Below are 27,000 nucleotides of genomic sequence, written 5' to 3'. Positions count from 1 at the left end.
TCACTGCTGGATGAGAAGACTACTACAGTGTGTGATGTCACATGCGTACAACAATAAATAAAACATAATGAAAATAAACAGAGAATTTCACAAAACTTTACTTTTTGAATAAAGTGCACATTTCTTCGACTTGTTACTGACATATGTTAAGGATGATATTATTCACCCCGTGCTTTCTGAAAGAGAGAAGTCGAGTGTTCTTTTGTTATGCGAGGAAAATGGAAATTTGTTGAATTTTCTTTATTCTTTCTTTATATCGTTGTACACATGTGACATCACAAGCTATAGTAGTCTTCTCATCCAGCCATGACTGAGCAGAAACTTCAAAAATTCATAACGTTTGAACGGATTGTCCGATTTTCCTCAAACTCTCACTAATGTGTTCTACTAATATTGCTGCATTTACTCAACCCACATGTCTATGAAGGTGAACTTGTTCTTTAAACAACATCGTGCCATTTTTGCTGCTGTTTTTGTTGTAACATATCAAATAACGCGTGAAGAAGGCGCAGAAATAAGGTCCTTCCTTGATTACAGAAATTAACCAAACATCGTACATCTACAATCTTTTTTCCGTCTGTGGTCTAACGTTTGCATTATGTCATAGTCACTTTATAGATTTGAATGGGAATTTTCCTCATAACAATTTTATTTTCTGGATATTGTTAAGAGTGGTTCATTAGGTGATACGCTATCAGCGTATCACCTATTGTGATTGTCAAAATCTCTCTTTATTTCTTTTTATTAGGTGATACGCTATCAGCGTATCACCTATTGTGATTGTCAAAATCTCTCTTTATTAGGTGATACGCTTTTAGCGTATCACCTATTGTGTTTGTCAAAATCTTCCTTTCTTTCTTTTTATTCTTCTTTCTTTCTGGCACATTTTGTGTCGTGAATATCTCAACATTGACATGACGGAATAACATAACATTTTCAGTCAACATGTCTCATGACAATATCTAGCCACAATAAGGTTTTCATGACAGTAACATATCTATGACGTCATCTAGGCGCCATTTTGTGATTTTCGGACAATGTTACATGATCGATCATAACTTCATAACTAAAGGTCATTTCTGTATCATTTTCGTTGGACATAAAGTTCAGGTCACGCTCTATCTTACTTTTTAATGCTAATTACCCAGGACATCATTACGCGCGCATTAGCGCGCGTCAAAGTTTTTAAATGCTTAAAACGACTTCCCAATGGGAAATCTCGAAGTTTCAGACAATTTTAAGCGTTCCGCGCGTTCGCGTCCGTCCGCGCATTTCCACGCGCAGTGCGCGTAAGCAACATGAAAATGCACATTTTTTGACAGATTTGGATTCCTGATACATTAAGTAACAATATCCATTGATTTCCGATCAATTTCGACCTATAACAAAGGAATGCGCTGGCGTCAAAGTTGAAATTTCGTGTGCGCGTCTATGTGGAAATATAGCGAAAAACATGTCTTTGTTTATTTCGCCATAGCTCTTTAAAACGTCAGGTGACCCTATGTTCTTATTGCATATTACAAAAGCATATGAATTGAAAATAACGTTTCAAGTATCAATATTTCCCTAAATACATTATGACGTCATCATATCATCATCTGAAATCAAAAAAGTGGAATTAATTTTATTGAGGTACTGTTTCTGCCATTCATTTGCTCGTATCTCTGTTGTTTAAGCTCAATATTATCCCAAATTCAGATATGTTGTACTTTGAACATTTGCCTTTTAAGTCCAAGTCATGGTTTTGAAATTTGATGACGTCTTCATAACTTAAATTGTGATTGAAGGTAAAGATGCAAAATCGGACAAGTTTACGTGTTATGTCTATGGGAGGTGATTTTTTTTAAACCATGCATTGACTTGACAACGTTTAAGCACCTTTATCTCAGCTAATTTTGCTTCATTTCCTCTGAAACTTAAGTATGATGTAGCTGAGACAATAAGCTTCAGTAATCATGCATTTTATTTTTTGAAATCTCATCATCAGGTTGACAATTTGCAGTTTAAAACTGAAAATGAAAATGGAATGTGGACAAAACGATTCCCGATTCAGCTTTCACATACATAAGTTTACGTTCCTCATATTTTCTCGCCGAGACGTATGGCCGAGTGGTTAAAGGCGACGTCTCAGAGACGTGAGGTTGCGGGTTCGAACCCCACAAGATCACGAAACAAAATACTTAGCTATTTTACTTTTTTTCTTCAATTTTGTATTACATATTCGTCCATGTAGAAATCACGTTCCTATATAAACGCACCTATACACACACACAGACACACAGACACACACCATATCCCTCTTTTTTGTGTTGGAGACCACATTGCTTCGACTGCTGCAAAATTTTGCAAGCTCACTTTATCTAACCGATCATAGTATGTAATGACGACGACGGAGGTGTTGTACTTTGAACATTTGTCTTTCAAGACCATGTCATTGTTTTGTACTTTGATGACGTCATCACACTGAAAATTGTGATTAAAGGCAAGGTATCAAAACCAGCCGATTATAGGCTTTATGTCTACGGCGCGTATTTTTCCCAAGTTGCCAGAAATGGCATAGCGACATCAGTTGTTACAAGGCCGCATTTCCGTCTAGCAATGCAATACATGTTCACGCGGCCACGATTGTTGAGTGGGCATTGACTTTTTCCCCCTGTAATATCCATACATTTCTTTTTTGCCTTACCATTTCCGGGGATGTCCCGTGGCCGAGTGGTTAGAGAAACGGTTTTGCATGCACGCTCAATATAACTTCAAGGTGCCTACATCACATTCTTTTCTTTGTCGATCACAGATGACCGACACCTGATGACCCCAAGCGTATCACCTAACTCGTCAGCGTGACGAGTTTCATATCTCGTTTCTTTTTATTCTTCTTTCTTTCTGGACAATTTTGTGTCATCAATATCTCAAGAATGACATTACGGAATAACATGACATTTTCAGGGAACATGTCTCATGACAAAATCTAGCCACAATAAGGTTTTCATGACAGTAACATATCTATGACGTCATCTAGGCGCCATTTTGTGATTTTCGGACCATGTTACATGATCGATCATAACTTCATATCTAAAGGTCATGTCTGTATCATTTTCGGCGGACATTAAGTTCAGGTCACGCTCTATCATACATTTTAATGCTAATTACCTAAGACATTATTACGCGCGCGTACGCGCGCGTCAAACTTTTAAAAGGCTCAAAACAACTTACCAATGGGAAATCTCGAAGTTTCAGACAATTTTAAGCGTTTCGCGCGTTCGCGTCCGTCCGCACATTTTCGCGCGTAGTGCGCGTAAGCAAACTGAAAATGCACATTTTTTGACAGATTTGGATTCCTGATACATTAAGTAACAATATCCATTGATTTCCGATCAATTTTGACCTATAACAAAGGAATGCGTTGGCGTCAAAGTTGAAATTTCGTGTGCGCGTCTTTGTGCAAATATAGCGAAAAACATGTCTTTGTTTATTTCGCCATAGCTCTTTAAAACGTCTGGTTACCCTATGTTTTTATTGCATATTACAAAAACATATGAATTGGAAATAACGTTTCAAGTATTAATATTTCCATAATTACATTATGACGTCATCATATCATCATCTGAAATCAAAAAAGTGGAATTAATTTTTTTGAGGTACTGTTTCTGACATTCATTTGCTCGTATCTCTGTTGTTTAAGCTCAATATTATCCCAAATTCAGATATGTTGTACTTTGAACATTTGCCTTTCAGGTCCATGTCATGGTTTTGAAATTTAATGACGTCATCATGCTTTAAATTGTGATTAAAGGTAAAGACGCAAAATCGGACAAGTTTACGTGTTATGTCTATGGGAGGGGATCTTTTTTAAAACCATGCATTGACTTGACAACGTTTAAGCACCTTTATCTCAGCTGATTCTGCTTCATTTCCTCTGAAACTTAAGTATGTTGTAGCTGAGACAATAAGCTGCAATAATCATGCATTTTCTTCTTCGAAATCTCCTCATCAGGTTGACAATTTTGCAGTTTAAAACTGAAAATGAGAATGGAATGTGGACGAAACGATTCCTGATTCATCTTTCACATACATAAGTTTGCGTTCCTCATGTTTTCTCGTGGAGACGTATGGCCGAGTGGTTAAAGGCGACGTCTCAGAGACGTGAGGTTGCACACGTGCGGGTTCGAACCCCACGAGGTCACGAAACAAAATACATAAGTATTTAACTTTTTTTTTCTTCAATATGGTGTATTACATATTCGTCCATGTAGAAATCACGTTCGGAAACGCACCTATACACACACACACACACACACACAATATCCGTCTGTTTTGTGTTGGAGACCACATTGCTTCGACTGCTGCAAAATTTTGCAGGCCGACTGTGTTAAACTGAGTATCATGACGACGACGGAGTCGTTTTACTTTGAACAATTGTCTTTCAAGTCCATGTCATTGCTTTGTATTTTGATGACGTCATCACACTGACAATTGTGATTAAAGGGAGGTATAAAAATCAGCCGATTATAGGTTTTATGTCTACGGGACGTATTTTTTCCCTTACCATTTCCGGGGATGTCCCGTGGCCGAGCGGTTAGAGAAACGGTTTTGCATGCACGCTCAATATAACTTCAAGGTGCCTATATCACATTCTTTTCTTTGTCGACCACAGATGACCGACACCTGATGACCCCAAGCGTATCACCTAACTCGTCAGCGTGACGAGTTTCATATCTCGTTCTTCTTTCTTTCTGGACAATTTTGTGTCATCAATATCTCAAGAATGACATTACGGAATAACATGACATTTTCAGGGAACATGTCTCATAACAATATCTAGCCACAATAAGGTTTTCATGACATTAACGTCTCTATGACGTCATCTAGGCGCCATTTTGTGATTTTCGGACCATGTTACATGATCGATCATAACTTCATAACTAAAGGTCATTTCTGTATCATTTTTTGTGGACATAAAGTTCAGGTCACGCTCTATCTTTCTTTCTCTGATGCTAATTACCTAGAACGTCATCTAGGACACGTAAGCGCGCGTCAAACTTTTAAAAGGCTCAAAACAACTTTCCAATGGGAAATCTCGAAGTTTCAGACAATTTTAAGCGTTTCAAACGATTTTGCGCGTGCGCGTCCGTCCGCGCGTTTTCGCGCGCACAGCGCGTCAGTAACATGAAAATGCACTTTTTTTGACTGATTTGGATTCCTGATACTTTGAGTAACAATATCCATTGATTTCTGATCGATTCTGACAAATAACAAAGGAATGCACTTGCGTCAAAGTTCAAATTTCGCCTGCGCGTCTATGTGCAAATATAGTGAAAAAACATGTCTTTGTTTATTTCGCCATAGCTCTTTAAAACGTCAGGTTACCCTATGTTTTTATTGCATATTACAAAAGCATATAAATTGGACATAACGTTTCAAGTATCATTATTTCCATAATTACATTATGACGTCATCATATCGTCATCTGAAATCAAAAAAGTGGAATTAATTTTGTTAAGGTACTGTTTCTGACATTCATTTGCTCGTATCTCTGTTGTTTAAGCTCAATATTATCCCAAATTCAGATATGTTGTACTTTGAACATTTGCCTTTTAAGTCCATGTCATGCTTTTGATATTTGATGACGTCATCATACCTTAAATTGTGATTAAAGGTAAAGACGCAAAATCGGACAAGTTTACGTGTATTGTCTATGGGAGGTGATTTTTTTTTAAACCATGCATTGACTTAACAACGTTTAAGCACCTTTATCTCAGCTGATTTTGCTTCATTTCCTCTGAAACTTTAGTATGTTGTAGCTGAGACAATAAGCTGCAGTAATCATGCATTTTATTCTTTGAAATCTCCTCATCTGATTGACAATTTTGCAGTTCAAAACTGAAAATGAAAATGGAATGTAGACAAAACGATTTCACATGTATCTTTCACATACATAAGTTTACGTTCCCCATATTTTCTCGTCGAGACGTATGGCCGAGTGGTTAAAGGCGCCGTCTCAGAGACGTGAGATTGCGGGTTCGAACCCCACAAGATCTCGAAACAATTTTTTTTATTTTACTTTTTTTTCTTCAATTTGTATTCTATATTCGTCCATGTAGAAATCACGTTCGTATATAAACGCATCTATACACACACACAGACACACACACACGCCATATCCCTCTTTTTGTGTGTTGGAGACCACATTGCTTCGACTGCAGCAACATTTTGCAGGTTGACTTTGTCAAACCGATCATAGTATGTAATGACGACGACTGAGGTGTTGTACTTTGAACAATTGTCTTTCAAGACGATGTCATCGTTTTGTAATTTGATGACGTCATTACACTGAAAATTGTGATTAAAGGCAAGGTATGAAAACCAGCCGATTATAGGTTTTATGTCTGCGGGACGTATTTTTTTCCCAAGTTGCCAGAAATGGCATAGCGACCTCAGTCGTTACAAGGCCGCTTTTCCGTCTAGCAATGCAATAGATGTTCACACGGCCACGTTAGTTGAGTGGGCATTGACTTTCCCCCTGTTATATCTATACATTATTTTTTTTTGTCTTACCATTTCCGTGGATGACCCGTGGCCGAGTGGTTACAGAAACGGTTTCGCATGCACGCTCAATATAACTTCAAGGTGCCTATATCACATTCTTTTCTTTGTCGATCACAGATGACTGTCATCTGATGACCACAAGCGTATCACCTAACTCGTCCTCAATGTGACGAGTTTTCATGTCTCGTTTGACAAGACACTTCATAAACTCAACATAATAATACGAGGACTTGCCTCTCTGTGTGCTGTGTGTGTGTGTGTGTGTGTGTGTGTGTGAGTGTGTGTGTGTTTGTGTCTGTGTGTAGGTGCGTTAAATGTGTGTTTGCATTCCATATGGACACACTGGTACACTAATCTTAATAATCATATGTGGATGCTTAAATTGTATAAGAAAAAGTGGGGAAAATAAATTATATTCAGAACAAAACCAAAAAAATGATTAAATCAAAATAAGTCCATTATCAGACAGAGCAAAATAAAACCTTTTGATTGATATCTCAATTCCCACGTAACAAGGATTATTTTTGAAGTTATTATTGAAATATCTCACAGTCTCGTATTATTTTCATTGATTTTAGCATCAGCTATCTCGAATACATCTAGTTTAACAAGGAATGGAGTTAAGTCGTTTTGTGATCAAACTTTTCAAATAGGTAGATTCACCAATGAAAAAAATGCACACATAATATGAATGAAAACACAAACAAACAAACAACAACCAATAAATGCATACAAAGTTACTTAAATAAATAATTCAATCCATTAATATTTTCTTTAGCAACATACACATACACACACACACACACACACACACACATTTGTACGAGAGAAATATTACACACCATCATCTTAACCTGCCACGCTTGCAACATGGGGGGGGGGGGGGCTGAGTAATCATTTAGGCGTTCACTAGAAAAGGAGTGAGCTGTTCTTTTGCTTTTCTACCGCGAAGAATACACGTCCGCATACAAATGATCAATTAGCCGCCAGAGCTCTCCGATGGAGCGAGAGAGGCCCGATGGTGAAACGTACGTCTCTCTCAATACTGAAAGACCGCCTTCAAATTCCATAAAATGCACAGAGACCCGCGTCTAAAGTAGCGTTGCGAATGCGTAGACACGGTGCAAGAAACTATAGATGCGACACGGTTTCTTCTCTCACTCATACGTATGTGTTTAACCCCTACTGACACGATTACTCACTGATATACCAGAAATCACGCTGTCACATAACTCCTTGAAACAATCCACTCTACTTGATTACACGAATCTTTATTACAGTTCCTTTGTGTTTGAACTTGGATAGAGTGTTATTGACCATAGGACGCACTCCGCTTTTTGTAGAAACTAAGAAAAGAATATTTTGGTATCATTTCCATTTTTTCTTCGACATAGTACTGAAGGGACCCTTTAAAGAGAAATGGAAACTACAATCATTGGCACTGATGCTGATTACATTATCCTCTTCAATTTCGACTATTAAAGGTTCTGTTTTATCAATCAATGAAGTACCAACAATCGTAAAATAACCTAGGCATACTTTCGTACCTGAGTGCATTCACGTGGCCATGGACCATGTACAGTGTGTAGATCACATGAACAAAATTATCCGTTTGGCGCTCTCCAATCTTGCTAAACTGTAGTATTCAACACATGTAGCTGTTATATCATCTACAATATGATTTCAGTAAAACTTTTTTTGTATTCCCCACCGATAAATTTTTTCTCCTTATCCTTAGTCGAGATAAATATCTTCTGAATGACATTTGTTTAAATGAAAGAAGGACATTCATGAATCTTCAGGCGGTAAATTACTTTTAAATAACCTTTTGTACATTTCAGAGCGAATATCATGGTCTCAACTTTGTCTAAGGTTCCGTGTTCAATTTTAAACAGAGGAGAAGATTATCATTTCAGATTCTTCTGATATTATTACATCTAGAAACCTTTTTGCTCATCAAACCATTAAAAATCAAGAACATAAAATTCTACAACTGCTATGTAGGCCTAATAACAGCTTTGGAATTTCGAAAAACAAACAAGCAAACAGAAAAAACAAACAAACAAACAAACAAACAAACAAAACGAAACAAAAGCGGCAATAGTTTAAACAAGGAGTACCGTGAATACCAAACGAATAGGGAGCCATCGTAGAATACGATCAATTGTCCGGCGATTTAGTTACGAATGCAAAAGCCTATTTCAGCACCAAAGAGTTTGTGTCAGTATTGAGCGTTCGTGTCTAGAATGTGACGACACATCTCGCATATTATATTCCACCTGCAGTTCTCGCCCTTATGTAAGGACGGATAGAAAGGATCCCTTTTCCAGCATCATACACGAAGTTTTATTCCAAGAAGAGTTCCTTCCTTGGTTATTCTCTATTCAAAATGCTCTTGGCGTGGATTCTCCACTGTCTATCCGAGTATTAAAGCAGGAGAGATAGTCGAATTGAAGGGATTATTAGTAAATCTTTCGGGAGCAGTTCCGTACAAGACTAATCTTACAGGTGTCATTTATAAATGAAAAAGAAAAACAAAACAAAACAAAAACAAAAACGAATGAAAACTATTTAGACACCCCAAGAAACAATAACAACAACAAATCAAACAAAAGAATCAATCCAACAAAAAATGAAACTGCACATGAGTACATTATGCAGGATTTTGTATGTATGAGACGTATCAAAACCCTCCGACGACTTAAAAACGACCATAAGTATTATTAAAGAAGGTGGACAAACCTAACCAGGGAGAGATTAAAGTAGAATACAGTAGTATACTTACGGAAAGCAAAGAGAAAAGGAACATGAATAAAGATAAATGTGTCGAGGGATATCTTATAAACCTGTATAATGAAGAGCAGAGTCTGCTTCACCTTTCAAAGTTTTTTTTTTTCCTTTTTTACAAGGAATTGTTTCAGAATATTTCATCTAAGCTCGAAAGAAGAGGTAAGGTGAAGAGGCAGTAAATCCTGTACCTAGATTAGTCCGATCTCGCGAGCCCACTGGCATTTGTTTAGCTGATCGGCGTATGCATAAAATGTAGGTTGATATCGCCCTCTCGCTGGAGAATTGCATCCAGTGCAAATATGGCGGCATACTTAGCCGCCGCTCCCGCCGCAACGAGTGGTCAAGAGCCCACCAGAATGTTGAAATCGGCACCAGGCGTGTTGCCATGTCGCCGTGCCCATAAAAGCAACTGGTCGCCTAGTACCGGAAGTTTGCCGGCTTGGCTTCCCAGACACGCAGTTGTTACCCAAACCCCTCTTCCTCTGTGTATATTTCTCCGCCTTGTATCTTTAATATCTCAGCATATAATGTGGTGATGGTATCTATTTCACACTTCCGTATTAAAAGCACAGACGGTATCATGATCGTATCTTTGCATTTCCAATGAGATAAATATAATATCAGTTCGCGCCTCACAGAACATTGATCACATAATATGCTTAGTTTTAAAGCCAGTGATAAATCCGTGTGATTTATTTCCTGTCAATGATGTTAACGGAGCTAAAGTCTCACCCAGTTTGAAACATATTTTTAAGTTTTATCGTTTTCATCATCTTTCCTATTTCTGCATTCAAACAATATATTCATATAAAAAAAACATGGATAATTGAGGAAACGTAACCAACCCTTTATTCCTTTCTAATGATGAAAAATAGGTCAATATTCAGATATTTTTTTCTTTAACCTTGATTCATTTCTGAGGAGAATTGCATAGAAGGCACCTATTTTTTCAAACCTTGTTACATACTACCGAACTACAACTATTCAAATCATAACCTGTAGATATTCTTCTAAACAAATCCCAACATGCAAAAACGAAAACAACAGCAACAACAACAAATATAACAAATATATTATAAGAGTTCGAGCATTTGCCAAAGCCCTGTGCAGTTCCCAAACTGCTAGAAAACTTGCCATTAGAAATCGTGACATTCCCAAAAGGAGGAATCGTTCAGATTAAGACTAATTGAATCTCATTTTTTCATTGAAAGCTTACCACTCACAATTTCAAAACATATTATCACGTGCTTATCAGGAGCGCTTGCAGCGCAGTGAAATGTATACATATACAAACATGTCTTCATGTGATAAAGTGGGTATTATCATTGCCGTTATTTTACGCAAAAGGTCAACGTGAATAGAATGACATGTCATCAGTTTAAAAAATGCAATACAGATACGAACCATGATCGTCTTTAATCTTAATGAAGCTGGAGAGACGAGCAGTGAGAGAGGAATATAATCAGAAACAGAGAAATTAAAAGCTGCACAAAAATGAGGCTGGCTACCGGAAATGTTTGTAATGAATAAGATGATGCTCGTGATAACAAGTGACTTTATTTCCCTACCCCAGTAATTCCGTCAGAGTTTATACGGGGAGGCATGGGGGCGGGGAAGGAGAGGTGCCATATCATTTCTAAATCATATGAACAAGTGAATTTCTTTGACAACGGTAAAATACCAGATTTCTGATTCATTGAATCTGCAGCTATGTATCCATTTTAGTGAAAGTCATTATAATTATTCTTTCAAATGTGCAGGTCCATGTTAATCCTTTTATTCAATAATGATTTAATATGCAAGCTCAATCTGAAAATTCTCCATGGTTTAGCATAATTTGTTTTTGGTAGTTGTTTTATTTTTCATCTGAGGTTTTCTATGTGCATATTCTTTTTGGGACTTCGTTCGAGTCCATCCGTAATTGAAATAATCGCAACGTTGAATTCTTCTCGTTAAGCCGATTAGCCTTCTATTTCACTTACAAAGCACTGCTTATCGCGAGACTTCCGGGAACATCTGTTCATTTTACAAATTAACCTATAAGCCCTTATGAAATATTCCAAGTTCCCCGTACAGTTTTGTCTTAGACTCATGAGGGGAGGGGTGGATTTGTTCGAACCGGACGAACAAATTACTGATACCCTCGATTTGCATGTATTAATGACGTAAAATGCGTTTCGCCTGGCAAAATCTGATGGTAAGATACGGTACCCCCGCACACTACAGTACTGAAAAGGACACATCTCTTTGCGGGAGACAAAGAAAAGAAAAGAAAATAATGACAAATCTAGTCCTTCTGCAAGTAAACCTGTTCACACAACGTTCGCGTGGGTGATAATGGGTTCTACTAGACAGAGAGAGAGAGAAAAGTTTTCTTTCAGATTTCCATGCCTTAAAAAAAAACAAACTCAAATCCTTAAGACCAGGATATTTTCAGAAAGCCTTTTCATGTGAGCTTTTGAGTCTCTGAGCTTTGCTTTTAGTGCTTGTGATGGTGGACTTGTGCATTTGATTTGTAAAATTACACATAAAAGTCGATGTTTAAATCCTGCGAAAACTTTTTCGATTTTTTTTTCTTTAATTCTGTACAATAAACAATGACTGGACCCCTCCTGCACCATCTTGAAAGGTATCAAAGCTGATATCCGGTAAAATTAGTAATCTCATGACACAGAAAACTTTACTGGGGCGATTATTGATTTATTCTTGGAGCAGACGAATGACCATTTACTCCCCCCCCCCCTTGTTCTAGCGCTGCGCAGAAATTGGTTCTCATTTAAAACAACTTTGTTGTTTGGCTGCTGGAATTATATTATCAGTGTTAATTGCTAGTTACCAAAGATTCCAAAGCCTTCATACATAACATTTGAGGACAAATAATATGAGACAGAAAAATCAAACATAAGTGTCTGAATACTTAATTCTGATTGGCTGATAGCTGAGTTATGTTTGATTTTTTTTGGGGGGGACTTATGTTTGATTGCAGGTTTTACGCAACAGGGCCTATTAGATGGGTATACCATGATTATCTGCTAGCTATGGTCATTCAAATTACAATCTACTGTAATGAAATTTCTTATAATGCAAAGACGATGAAAAAAGAAAAGAAAGAGAAGCTATATGAACATCAATTGCAAACAAGTTTATAAACTTCGTCTCCGTTTTCACTCGCTACATTAGCTAATAGCGAAATATCACTTCTATCATTGAGAAAAATGAAATTAGTATTTTTTTTTTGAGGGGGGGGGCAGTTTATGAAAAGGAAATTTACAACAGCGTGTGATGGATAATATATTACTCTAAAAACAAATGTGACGTATTACCATAAACATTACAGTTACTTCTTTTCTATGCGAAAGCGTGAATGACAAATTCTTGTACCATTATTTTGCTAAAGAAAAGTATGCAGTAAAAAGCAACAGTGGGACGAGAATAATCACCACCACCAGACCACCTAAAAGACTATCAAGCATACATTAAAACACTTCTCTAAGTAAAGATGTTATCTGAGGAAAATTGTAGAACAGAACACAACCAAGAGAAAAAAGCATTGTCTTAGTTTATTGTATGCGTCTTTTTCCAACACAAGTGTGCTATTTTTGGCTGCCATATGAGTGTGTTGTTCTTACACAAAACCTGAAATTCGATGAAAGAAATGATTGCATTTATCTGAGAAGGAGAAAAAATACGAACTAATTTAAAGCCACAGAATAGGAAAATTAGGTTCTTTACCGAATATTTCTCTGATTTCATTCGACTCTTACTGATCTTGTTTCAATGTCTTTTTGTCCTTCTTAACAATTTTTTTTTGAAGTAATCTCTCTTGAAAACATTGTGAGAAGAGTCAAAAATGTTCTCCCCATAATGTATGAAATACCGGAGTCTTAAATATCAATGTTTTACGCTCTGTCCATCATAACGATTTTGACTTGAGTTGAAGTTCTCAAAGAGACACCTGACGAAACGCCTCCCCCCCCCCCCCCCAAAAAAAAAAATAAATAAAAAATACCTTGTTTCTGTTATCTTTTCGCACTAAAGGTCTGGGTGTCCGAGAGGTGAATCCTGAATATTTCTTATTTTCAAACACAACACAAATAACATGATTATAACATAGCCTATGAGTACACCATGGAAAACATCGTATTAAACAAAAATGGTCCTGCCTTGCCGAGACATATCTAAGAATGATGTGAACTTATCACGTAACTGAAAGTAACCTAAAGTGCATGACGCCCTCAACGCCAGCAATACCAGTTGCCAATTTACTGCTTTTTTTTTTCTCTCTCTCTCTGTCTCTGTGAGATACTCTGTTTCTTTCTCATCCATTCTCTCTGGTCCGTCTACGCATCATGATCCCATTCTATTGTATTGGCTTTTGTTGTGCGTTGAGTTATCTTCCACGCGACGGTGTTAAAACCTGGAGAGCTCGTATAAAAACGACCACACTCTTGCCTACCATTCAAACACTTGCGCGAAACACCAGCGCCGACGGACTTTGCCGGGCAATGCAGAAGTAAGCAGCCGTCTAACCTCAAGTCACGAGTTGGGAGAAAAGAACACATCTATACGGATCCGAGCTCTCACGTAAAGGAAGACCGTTGGTCGGGGTTTTTCGTCTTGACTTTAATGAGTTTATCATATTTTTAGTGCGTGTTGCAGAAGGAAAAATACCACTGCATCCGTCTATGGTGACTATCGTTTGAAGGGAAAGAGGAGAGGCTGATCGCAAAGTTCGGACTTACAGAGAGAAAACTTCCGGTTTTCTTGTCTGGATTTTTGGTGAGCCAGTGGCAGGGTAAGTCTACCATCTTTTCAATGAAATTCATAGTCTCATCATCCATGTATTTTTATATACCTGCCTATCATTTGAATATGACAGTGTGAACGCAACAATATTAGAAATATGACAATATCATTTACATGCATTTGTCTCTGCAGATATAGTCCTTTTGCGCGATAAAATGATTTTGTTCAAAACTCACAATAATTTCGCGCTCGCGCCTGACTTTTGCTACAAGAAAAAACTTCTAGACGAACCTTTTTTTTTCTTCCACATGTTCTCGGCTGCTGATTTCCTTCGGGAACTATTTCACTTTCTCTCGTTGTATGTCCGTGCTTGCAGCCTGGATCCTTCCTCAAAGTGTTTTTACTTTTCTCTGCGAACAAGAACGATACGTTTTTATAAGTGATATATTATGTAGGAACACGATTTTTGAAACTGAATAATGTCGCACCGTTTGAGTAATTACGCACTTGCACTAACTTATTTTGAGGTTTTGGGTGTTCGTAGGAAGCGTGCGTTATTTCTATGTAAATTCTCAGTTTGTATGCATGAGGTGAAGTGCAAGAAGTGTTTTTCAAAGGTTTCGTATACTCATTTTCCCAGTGTCAATTTAAGTTTTTTTTTTTTTCATTCTGGGTTCTATCCAACGGGTAGGTAAAAGTTTGAATAAACACATTTCAAAATCTTGGGATAAAGAAAGAAACAAAAACTCCAAAGTGTCTTTGATAGTTTGACATGTCAAAAACAAGAATGTTGCCAATGAGTGTCCATTTTTCCCCCGAAATTTTCATAAACTTTTGAATTTCCATGACAGCCCTTAAAGGGGATGGCTAGTGACTGATCAGTGGGAATCAGCGGGAATGCTGGGGGATGCTGTTCCAATCCTAGTGTGATTCATTAAGAGTACATTATGTATCTATTGATGTGTGAAAATTATTTGCTTCAGAATGGTCTCATATTCAAGTAATGTGCAGTTTAATGTTACTAGGTTAGCATGCCTGTACAGTGACGCGGCGATAAAACTACACATTACTTGATTATGAGACCATTCTGAAGCAAATAATTTGCACACAACAACAGATATATTAGAATGTACTCTTAAATGAATTCCACTAGGATTGGAACAATCATCCCCCAGCATTCCCACTGATCAGTTACTAGCCATCCCCTTTAAGTCATCGATGTCTGATAGGCTATATACCCAGTACTCTGAGCTGAGAGTTTATGCATCCATATTTTGACTATGTTAAAGTATGATATCTTAATCCTTTTTTTTGGGGGGGGGGGGGGTGGGTGGGTAATACCGTATTAAAGAAGGTTAGATATCAGTAATCATTTCATATGACTTTCAAAAACTGCATAAGAAACATCGAAATCTGTGCCTATTATGAAAATATAAAAACGTGCTGTATAGCAGTTGTTGTTGATTCAGTACTTGTTATTGCGAAGACAATCTTTACGATTTTCCAAAAGTAGATGGATCTTGAAGCTTACATAATGCTTTCCATAATGGGCTTTTTAGGAGTAGAGTATGTCATTCATGTTATGTCAAGTACCTCAATTCTCACAAATATCTTATTGAATTCTTAGATATAGCACAGCTCATGAAACTGATATCTTCAACCGAAATCTAAAATGTTACATTTCTATCCTTTTCATTTACAAAAGAAAATGTTGCATCGACTACCATTTGTGTAAGATATATTAAGTGTACACGATCCAGAATAAAAAAGATGTCTTATTTCATGATAGTAAATGATTCTAAAAACAAGAACTTTGTTATTAAGTTTTTGTACCTATTTTTTTGAACTACTCGGAGTGTTTGAAATGACAGAACAAAGAAAAGAAATTATTCTGATTACTGAGAATCATTTAGGAAACGAACGACTGTGTAAATTCATTTGCATCTCGACCGAACTTGTCGAAAGAATAATGAATATGTTCTCTTTTCAAAATAGACGAAAATAAAATAAAAATCGTGTCAAGTACAATATTGCATTGAAAAGGTACAACCTTTGTTTGATACAAAATCTAATTGTGTCAAACATATAAGCGTATTTCTCAGGCTGACATAGGATTAAAATTCAACACAACAAGATCATCATGTACATTTTATGAAAATATGATACCAATTATCAATCAATGTACCTTAAAAAATCGGCTGACGTACAAGACAGTCGAAAAATTGGTGACTTTATACAGACCTGATATACGATATCGTGTCGTTTTGGAGGGCCTTGATAAACAATTCACTGGCAAATCTTGGTGTCATACACATTATTTAAAAGATAAATATTTATCTAAAGAGATAAATACGTCATTGTTATTAAAGAAAGCGTAAAGAGTATCTATCCAAGTCCTTGATTCTTGTTTTAGTCCCACGAGCAGGTGCAATATTGTCTAACTAATTAAATACCTTGTGATAACACACACGTCTTTGTTCCTTCCTGGGTTTTTGTACAATGTACATACTCACCTGTTCCTTGCACACGCGTTCGTACACGCGCGTTCTAGACGCAGTCATATCTATAACAAACCAACGACAACAGCAACAATACAGAAAGACCACAAGCTGCTAAACTCAATGACCAGTTGAATATATGCCCTCCAACCAACATTATGTTTTTTCCTCGTGTAAGTGTGTGTGTGTGTGTGGTGTCTTTGTGTGTTTCGTCAATTTTTCGTTGTTTTTCAAAAGAATATTTTTGTACAGTCTAGTTACTGTATAACGGTAGATGTCCTCGTTTCGAACTATCACAAATGTTCACGTAGAATGCGTTCACTTCACTACGTAATCTACGTCAGGATATTGAGGACTAATATTTGAAACAAACTGTTCCCCCAGAAACCCCCACTACATGAGTTCCTCAATATGTAAATGTATATATGTATATTCATATTAATAGTATACATATACAAAAAATATATACATATGTTATAGTGCGCATAATACGCTCTTCAATGTATACATTTATTAGGGCTAGGACGATTACGTAACATGTACACGGTTGTTGAGAGGAGAACAGGCAATGTTATTAGTTCATGGTATTGTAGTTGGAGCGAGTAGAAGTTAGTAAACACTGAAATGTCATTTACTTTTTTAATAAACGACTTGCAATGAGCACTTCAAACGGATATTACGTTCCTTGTTTGAAGAAGTAGAAAATTGCACTCATTTCCCATATTTTTCTGTAATCAGCGAGGAAACTGACTGAAGAAGAACAAACAAATCGTCATGACGTCTTCAAAGATTATGTTCAAGAATAACTTAATTCCATATTTAGAACAAAAAACTGTTGAAAAAAAAGATGATTGTCTCGGTAACCATGGAAATGATACTATTGGGAAATGCGTAGTTTGTATCATGCACATGTTTTGTCCTTGGTGAGCAGTGAAGGATATATGCATACTTATCATACCATTACATCATTATGATAGATATATCATTACAGATCTAAGCCGACATAGTGTGAAAGGAGCCAGTGAAATGCAATGCTTGCGGAGTAATTATAATAATAATAATACATACAATTTCTATAGCGCCGTTCTCCACTTTGATTAAATGCTCAAGGCGCTTTACAATTGTACATCAAAGCAAACAGATTGAAAATACAAGTACATCACAGTAATAGAAGAAGGATGAAGAAGCAGAAAAAAAAAGACATGAAAGTCTGTCTTCAAAAGACACTGGTCTTCAAAATGCACTGCTAAACAGATAGGATTTTAAATTACTCCTGAAAGATGTTCTCCTGCAATTTTTTTATATGTTTCTTTCAGTAGATAGAGCTGCCATTTTTACTTTGTATAGGGCGTGTCTCGTTGTTGAAAGCGTGATTGTTCTTCCTTCGATACCAGCCGCTAAATTGAAATTTATTCCATACCCTTTAAAGCACATTAACAATGATTTTAAAAAAGTAAAATATACAACACAAACAGCAACAGCTTTAAAGGGACCTCCGGAAGATTTTCAGGCTTTTACATTTGAACAACTATAAATAAGTTATACTCAGTACAGAATTTCAGAATTTATAGTGACTTGGATGAGGATAATAATGTTTTCGAAATTTATATCCAATTGCAATGAACAAGGATGATGACATGGCAGCCTCACCATAAGAATGCGTGAGTTGGGACTCAAGGAAGCAGAACAAAGGCAGAAGGCAAGTATAGATTCTTCACAGGTGAATTTGTTAAGCAAGCGGCATTGAAATGGAATTACACTGCTACATTTCTGAAGCATGTGAGGCTCCTATGTCATCATCACTGCTCAGTGTAATTTGTCAAAGATTTTCATATTATTGGTTTCTCTGCTCAAGGGCCTCAACAAATTCCACAAGTCTGTACCTGGAGCTGCTGATTTATGCACTACATGATGTGAAATTATGAAAATCGTCTGGAATGCACCTTTAAGTAACGCTCGTGTCTTTCCTCCTCCAAGGAAATTACTCCAATAGCCCACCGTGTTTTTTTTTTCCGAATTGTGACTAGTGAAAGGTCTGTGAACTGTGAAAGCTCTAACAAGCCTCCTTTAATTTGAAGCCTGTCTGTGTGTGCATACGAACTTGGCTCATCAGTTAGGACACCTTGATTACACTAAACTGTTCTGTGCCAGAACACCTCATTAGCACCTCGTGGAAACACAGCCAGAAGGAAAGTGAATATAGAAGGAAAGCAGAAAAGGACGCGAGAACTTGGGCATTGTCCATCTATCATTTTTTTTTTGCCTTCTTTGCTCTAAGCTCTCGTCGGTTATCTTGGTTTCTAAGGTGTGAACGACCGAACCAAGTCTAATAAAAAAGGAACGCTTCTATCTGCCTTACATCATGCTTTACCGAATAAAAATCTAACGTTTGCATCGTACTTCACTGATAGCATTCTTTATTTGTTTTTTTTTTGTTTGTTTGTTGCTTGTTTGTGTGTGTGTGTGTGTGTGTGTGTGTGTGTGTGGTGTGTACTCTTAGAAAGCAGACAAAAGCTATTTCAGGTGTCTCTACATAGGAGAGGATTAGATTAGGCTATTGAAATGGTTCGCTGCTGATTAGAAAGGTAACATCCAGAAAAGTATGCTGCTTGAAGACGTAAGCAGCAATGATGACTGGAATCCTATTTGAAAAACAGTCTAACCAGAGACAGAGACAGAGACAGAGAGAGAGAGAGAGAGAGAGAGAGAGAAAGAGAGAGAAAGAGAGAGAGAGAGAGAGAGAGAAGGATCAGAACCAGTTTTACTCTACTGTTCTTGGGTAATTTAAGGATCATGTCCAGCCAGCTAATACATCACAAGTGCTTTAGGTATACATGGTGATTTACCTGGTTCCATGACATTTACTCCCGCACCAATTGCTCCCATGTAATATCAGCACTCCAAGCCAATTATAAGTTCTACCCACAAACATAACCATAACATTATCCTAATCCTCACATCAAAACAAACAGAAAAAAACCTAAATCACAACAATAAAACCCTATCAAAACCCTACCCTAGCCTGAAGTCCATGGAGAAAATGACATCGGAGCAACCGTCGCAGAGCAAATGTCGAACACAATGTGGAACATAGAACACAGTGAGTCATCCGACTACATCTCGAGGAGGGCCCATCACCCTTCTGCACTTAGTACATGCAACATACAGAAAACCTGCCAATCCTTTGAAGACAGACTGTACCTTATGCGATGTCACCCATCAAGTGACATTATTATATGTTTTTTTGGCTCACTGTTTGCCAAATTGGAGACCGTCGTTCTTGATTTCTCCAATGATGATGTCAGCTGAGAAGGCATTCCGGTATGCTGATTGCTGGCTGGAGGAAGGGTCTGTCCTCTGTTATATTTTACCCTGAGGAATAGCCACGGCATGATTGGACATGGAAAAGCTGGCCCGAGTCTATTTGTATGTGTTTGAACCTGGTATAGTAATGCTTGCATGATCTCTAGGACAGTGCCTGGGGTGTATTTTGAAAAGCACTGTGACAGCAACACGGCCTCCATTCTGTATTGGAGGCTACAGTGATGGCCACTTCCCGAGAGGCAGTTGCCTGGTTAACACCAGTGGCACGGAGAGTTTTCTACTGAATGGAATCGAGTTGGTCTACGTTGGTTGGTGAGGCACTCATTCATGACAAACAGGCATACCATAATGCTACGGATGAGAACTTTGCAGACAGTTGCACTTCCGCTGGTGTCAAGGCTGTTGGCAATCTTCCGTAGTGATCAAAACGGTGGTATGGCCTTCTTTAAACGTAGGTTTCTAGGATTCAAATAGCGAGTGGTTTGTATCAGTCGGTAACGCGTCTGCCTATACAGATCCAAGGGTACTATAGGTTCGATTCCCGAGTCTCACTGAACAATGCAGTGTGCAAGCATTCCGTTCTCAACACGTTCACTCGGATACGACATTAAACGGGGGTCTCATGTGTGAATTAGCCACGATTCGCACACGCAAAAAAAAAAAAAAAAATCCCACTGCATTCATTCATTGCAAGAGCAGGGTGCTAACCTTGTGAAGTGGTCCCCCTACCCACCGACGCAAGAAAACGGGCGAATGATGCCGACCCCTCGTGATTTGCCCCAGATGGCTAGTAATATTCAACAAACCGTATCAACCAAGCGCATTGTGCAATACTCTAGAATGAATGGGAGGATTCATATCATTATTAGTATCTTCAGTTGAATATCGATATGATTCTTTGCCTAGAATGCATATGTCCAAACTGGTGTACACAGACGACAACTGGTCTTCTCACGTGGCACAATGTGCCAGGCCAACACTCTTATAGCCGACTACTGCTAGTCACTTCAGGCAAACCACGAGGGTTCGGTATTATTTGCCTCTTTTCTCGTGTGGGTAATAAGGTGCATCATATTGTTATTATACACACACACACACACACACACACACACACACACACACAAAGTGAAACGGGTTCTTTAACGTTCGTGAGCCGTGAGTCCCTCATACAGGATCACCATTCCTATCAAAGCGACGGTACAGAGCAGTTTGCCTCCTACAGGAGGGATGGTATAATTACACTCAACATGGGTCAGAAACCGGCTCGTTTGGATTGGATGCAATCGTGCTATAGGCTTACCGACTGAGCCAAATCACAACCCTGCAAACTGGTAGCATGACCCCTTAACTCTTTATGTGCCACGTTCGCACGTCCGACTCAGTCGACGGCGTGCCAACTTCGCATATTCTGCTCAACAAACAAAGCCGCCAAAACCGAGCGATAAATCACTAATCACTGCGAATCCCGCGGCACAATGAAAGCGTTTCTCGTGCTTTTGTTCCTATCATATACGGCTTGCACTCGATGTGGTTATTGACTATCAAGCGGTGTTCCCAACTGGATATGCTCGTACATTCTAAGTTTTTGTCACGGTTTTATGTGCAAAAGTCATGCCTTTACAGTAAAGAAAAATTGAAAATGAATTCGTCATACAATTTATATTAAAACAAAGCTTGGCATTCCTCTTTAACTTTGCCTGCTATTATGCCCATCTTAACAGACATTTGTAGAAGTTATACAAATTGGAAAAACAGAATTCTTTCTCAAAGCATGACTACCATCCTGTCTCAGAATAACGTGGCACACAGGGGGTTTCCACCATGGCACATAAAGAGTTAAGTATCATTCGGAGGGCCAATGTAAGTTTCATACGTTTGGAAGGAATAAACGAAAGACAAATACTCGTCTTACTTTGTGCTTTTTCTAAGAAAGCTTCATATTATTAGCACCGAATGTTTAATCTCTGCATTGCTAGAAAGGACGGCCCTTGAAAAGCTATATGCATTGCATAGGGCCATGTAAATTCAAAACATCGTGCACATACCACATCTTTAATACCCTCTCCCCCTAAAATACAACAACAACAGCGATACTATAAGGACCTATCTGAGTACCTAAACTAAACAACAGGGTGCAAAATAAAAATAAAGGCAAAATCCCAACGAACAGTGGCGTTTCTCTACGGAAACGGATATCCTCTAGAAGGAGAAGAAGAAGGAGAAGAAGAAGAAGGAGAAGGAGAAGAAAAAGAAGAAGAAAACATATCAGTATATCAGGCAAAGAAAACAAGCTACTTAAATATCCCTTAAAGAAGAAGGTGTTTAGCAGTCGGCGAATGGTTTGTCTATCTTTCCCGGTTGATAAGACTTACAGGGACATTCCAGACGATTTTCATAATTTCACATCATGTAGTACATAAATCGACAACTCCCTGGATAGATTTGAGGAATTTACTGTGGTTCTTGAGCAGAGAAACAATACTTTGAAAAACCTTCAACAAATTACACTGAACAAGGATGACATAGAAGTTTCACATACTTCAGAAGTGATAGCAGTGTAATTCCATAGCAATACCGCTTGCTTGCGAGTACACCTGTCTATAATCTATGCATGCCTTCTTCTTTTGTTCTGCTTCCTTGAGCCCCAACTCATGCATTCTTATGGTGACTCTGCCATGTCATCATCCTTGTTCATTGCAATTTGTTCTATTTTTGAAAATATTCTTATTCTTCATCCCATTTATCACAAATTCTGAAACTCTGTCCTCATTATAACTAATTTATAGTTGTACAAATGTAAAAATCTGAGAATCACCCGGAGGTCTCCTTTAAGAATTCTTTCGAGCAGGTATGTAACAATGGCGCGGCTGTCTGCTACATTATTGCTTGTCGCAAGTAATTCGTCAGCCGTTTGTCTTGCCTTAATTTCTGACCCTAGGCGTAGCTAAGAGCGCCGGGCATACAGAATCCCGGTTAATTTAGAAAAGAGGGCAACAATTCTGTTGCTGACGTAAATTTTACATTTTCTGTCTGTTTGTTTGTTATTCCACAGATGTCATCCATTTTGTACTCAACGCCTTTAGTCATGATTATATCATAATTTTATCTTTTTTAACTTCTTTTAACAGGCATGAATAATGATTTCTCATAATATGTTGTAATATGCCATCAGAGACGGAAAAATAACATCATAAATCTAACCCTTCCCTTACTAACCACCCCCTCTTTCTTTCATAATCTATTATTCTTTGTATGTCGTAGATATACCCCTCCGCAGTCTATAACTGGGAAATATATAAAGTATCATCGTTCTGGACAACAACAACAAGAAAAAAAAACACACTTTAAAGAGAGAGGATCCCCTTAGTAATCATTATAGATAAGGTACCAAACACTTTTTTTTTGTGGGGATTTGTTTACCTTCCTTCATCGAACGCATAAGCATACATCTTACCTTGTAAAAGGTGGAAGTTAGTCCAGTGTACAGCAACAGGTACAATTCTATTACTCAATACAGGGGGTGTATAGACCACAGTTCGATTCTTCCCGAAGAGTAATACTTAAGGCAATTCAGGCTGTTAAGTTGCATTTCTTGTGCGTTAAAAAAAAATCAAAACTTGTATTAGTAATATCGATTTGTACCTTCATTCGTTACTTTTGTTACGAAGTATCTTTAGTATATCTGTTGTCCCAGTTGTGTTTTATAGATGATCTGTATGTACAACAGCATAAAATTTCGAAGTTTACATAAAAAAGTTTAATACCTTACTCATTTAAACGGGATCAGAAATCTCGAATTAGATTAACTTAAAATCATGGTATACAACTGGTTTTCCTCTTAAGTTATGTCAGCATTTAAAAATCTATTTTACATTGTTGTTAACACTTTACAATAAGATTTCTTTGTCACTTGTTCTGAGTAAAATTTGCATATTGCTGGCTGCGTCAAAAAGTCTCAAAAATTTTCGTTTTTATCAGGGAGGTTAATAGAATACCATCGAATGTACATAGCATATCATGATTTTAAGTTGATTATATCTGTTAAGATAAACTTGAATTCTATGTGAAACATCTCCCTCCTTTTTTACACGTTCTGAAAGGCCGATAGACTTGTGCCTGACACGTTAGGTTTCTCCGACATTAGATTATTAGATGACGGAAAAGAAAATAAAGCGAGAGGGATAAAGAAGTTGTCAATGTGATAGCATGCAACTAAAAGATTACCCTTTCATCCGTCCAGTCACCATTGTGGAAAATACCTGGTAAATCTGAATAAAAGACCAGATGAAAGAAAAAAAAATATGCAGACTCAAATCATCTATCTCAGAGACGTTGGAGAAAGAGAAATCTATCACGATTTTCTAGTTCATAACGATTACTAATAGCTAAACGAATAAAGTGGTCAACTGCCCGTGCCATTTGTGGTGGAAGGCGACTGGGATTTACCCTATTAATTTTGGGACGAGTAGCCGCATTTGACTCTGATGGTCAGCCATCGCTATTGGATTTACTCCCCCAGAGAGTGAAAGTCCAAAAATTAGGTGGTCTCGGCTTCTTCTGCTGGTGATATTGTGCCATGTTCCTCTTGCTCTTTTATTTGGGGTGAAAGAGTCAAGGTCCCCTGTCTTCAGGTACTTCAACTGCCGACACAGCCACCTGCACTGGTAATAAACTGAGGCAGTTTTTACTAGAATGATTTAGCGGTGTCGTTTGGGGGTCTGCACGGTAGGAAAGAATGAGCTACTTTATTAATGCATGTAAGCTCAGGTCACCGACCGGTATTGGACAGAGAGGAAAGACAACAAGGAGGGAGGAGGGGTTCTGGTGGCAGGTCCTGAATCTGAACTTAAATCATAACTTGGAAACAGATGTCTTGATTGTTAACTGACGTCTTGCAGCCATCCTTTAGACACAGTTAACGTAGCACGAGAACTCCTTCAAAAAGAAACCGTACAACCTGCGGAGTGATTCTACAAGATAATATTTATTGTAAAACATCCGGGTCTTTGCCGGTGAGAAGCGGACGTCTTGGCAGCTCTACTGACTTTCCTCTTCTGGGTATAAGTTTATGGTGGCCTTGGTCTGCATTTGGAACATAGCTACCTTCTTATCGCCACTTGATAATCCTTGTCACTTGTCATTATTGATAGTTCTGCAGGAAAAATAGGAAGCCTTCCTTTCCGTGAAAGCGCATGAGTATAATGAAAAGCAAATGGGACAATATGGGAGCCCTCGGGAATACAGTTGTTGTTGTTGTTGTTGTTGTTGTTGTTGTTGTTGTTGTTGTTGTTTTCAGAGAATGAGATTGTTTTCCACTTCTTCCAGAACGTCAGTACAAGCGTTTTGGACGGGATATTGAACTTTTTCGAGTTGTATCCGGTACAGGGGCTGGACACTAGCTCGCCACTTTTATCTGGCATTGTTGCTTTGTGTTCTCTGTTCCTGCGGCAAGGGCCGCGAGGCGGTCACAATCTACGTCCGATCAACTTTGAGTTGCGAACGCTTCCTCGCCGTATCACAGTACTATAAACAGACAGTGTAAGTAACGAGGAAGACTAGCAGAACGGGATGGCCGTTCTCGATTTTCCGACAATGCATCCTCCCACACGTAGAAAGCATTAGTCCTTAGGCTTGTATATGCGGGGGAGAACCTAACAAGCATTTCCGGGACTATTGAGATGTCACTTGACCCACGCGTAAGCTCTTCCAAGGGCGTCAAGTTCTCTATATCAAATGAGGGCATGGGGGTGGTATCAAGATTGGCCCAAAGACCTTGAAGGTGGGCGATTAGGTACTCCTGAAATGCCGAGAGGCAATTGGTCTGGCTTCTCGCAACCTAACGCCAACCAGAAGGGGATGATGTTCGTAAATTCCGCCAAAGCTCGCGGCATCGGAGGGATGAAAACGCCAAGGGCTGTGTTTCCGATTTCAGCGGGTTTCACCGGTAAACTAGATAAGGTATCCGCGTTGAGGAATTACCGTTTTCCTATACCTTGCAAGACATATATCCCCCCCCCCCCCAAAAAAAAAATCACCATGTTTCTGTACGAAGCAGAGAGTGACGCTCAGCAGGTATGCATGTATGTGTTTCATTGGTGTCGCTAACTCCTCTACCCTGAGCTTTTTCTCAGCGTAATGAAGATTAATCACGTGATAGAAGATGGCATTGGTCTCGAAGACAAGCAAATAAGCGAGCAGAATCAGTTGCCATCCAGCAACCCCCTCAAACATGACAAAAACGCATGTGAGGCTCCCACAAACCGTTGTTACTCAGTCTTGCTGCATTCTCTTCACTTGACCTTCGGTACATCGAAGAACATGCGTTTGACACGTTGTACATGTAGCAGAAACGAGTGTCAGGACAAAATACAAAACAATACTATAATGCTCATTTATTTCTCTTCGTTTTCAAGCAAACGCTTACATTATAGCTACTAGAACATGCGCAACCGTGTATGCGTTTTGTCTGTGAGTAGTACATATGTATTGTTGTGTCTGGTTAATGAACTTCAAGTGATCTCTACCCCACTCACACTCTTCCCCCTCCCACACACACACACACACACACACTCCTCTAGCTGGTGTAAATGTATGTCTAACTTTTGATATACAACCATTCAGGTTAAACAATGCATCTCACCAGCAGTTCGTTGTGATATGCAGTGGAATGACAGGTTACTCTACAGTCACCCTGTCTATCGACAATTGGCATCATCACAGCTTTCTTGATTTATAGCGAGGAAAGCTATAGCGGGAGGAACCGTCGATTGGGTAAAAAAAAAAAATGCACCGATGGTCAAACCTTGAGCTTGGTAGAGGTTTTTGAAGGTCAATTTACATTGAATGAACTTCCGTCTCCATAATGACTTGTTGCAGAGAAGATTCAGGATTCTAGAAAAAGGGATATTAGGTAGGAAAAGCAGGTGACCAGAGGCTTTTCGTTGCTTGCATATTTACAACACATGCGTCCAAAGCTTCCGGCGCCACTTAAAGTGCTAAATACCTTTGGATGTCCTGGGATATGCCGAATGGAGAGCAAAGGATAAGCACCCCTCCGTTTTCCTTGCGGCGAACAAATATACTTACCTGACGTCAC

The 27,000-nt window shown here is 38.4% G+C and overlaps 1 protein-coding gene across 1 annotated transcript in view; it reads left to right on the top strand.

Moving 5' to 3' along the window:
• Positions 1–13,768: 13,768 nt before the first annotated feature.
• The window catches only part of LOC139738265 (uncharacterized), a 146,686-nt gene continuing 133,454 nt past the window's right edge, over positions 13,769–27,000 (top strand). The window contains exon 1 of the mRNA XM_071648914.1: positions 13,769–14,131. The gene's annotated coding sequence lies outside the window, so the exon portion shown is untranslated. The remainder of the gene's footprint in view (positions 14,132–27,000) is intronic.

The sequence above is a fragment of the Diadema antillarum genome, unplaced genomic scaffold (genome assembly GCF_040938485.1).
Source record: "Diadema antillarum isolate AM-2024a unplaced genomic scaffold, OU_Dant_1.0 seq00000732_RagTag, whole genome shotgun sequence".
NCBI lineage: Eukaryota > Metazoa > Echinodermata > Echinoidea > Diadematoida > Diadematidae > Diadema > Diadema antillarum.
The sequence above is the reverse complement of the archived record's forward strand: the minus strand, read 5'-3'. Positions and strand labels throughout refer to the sequence as shown.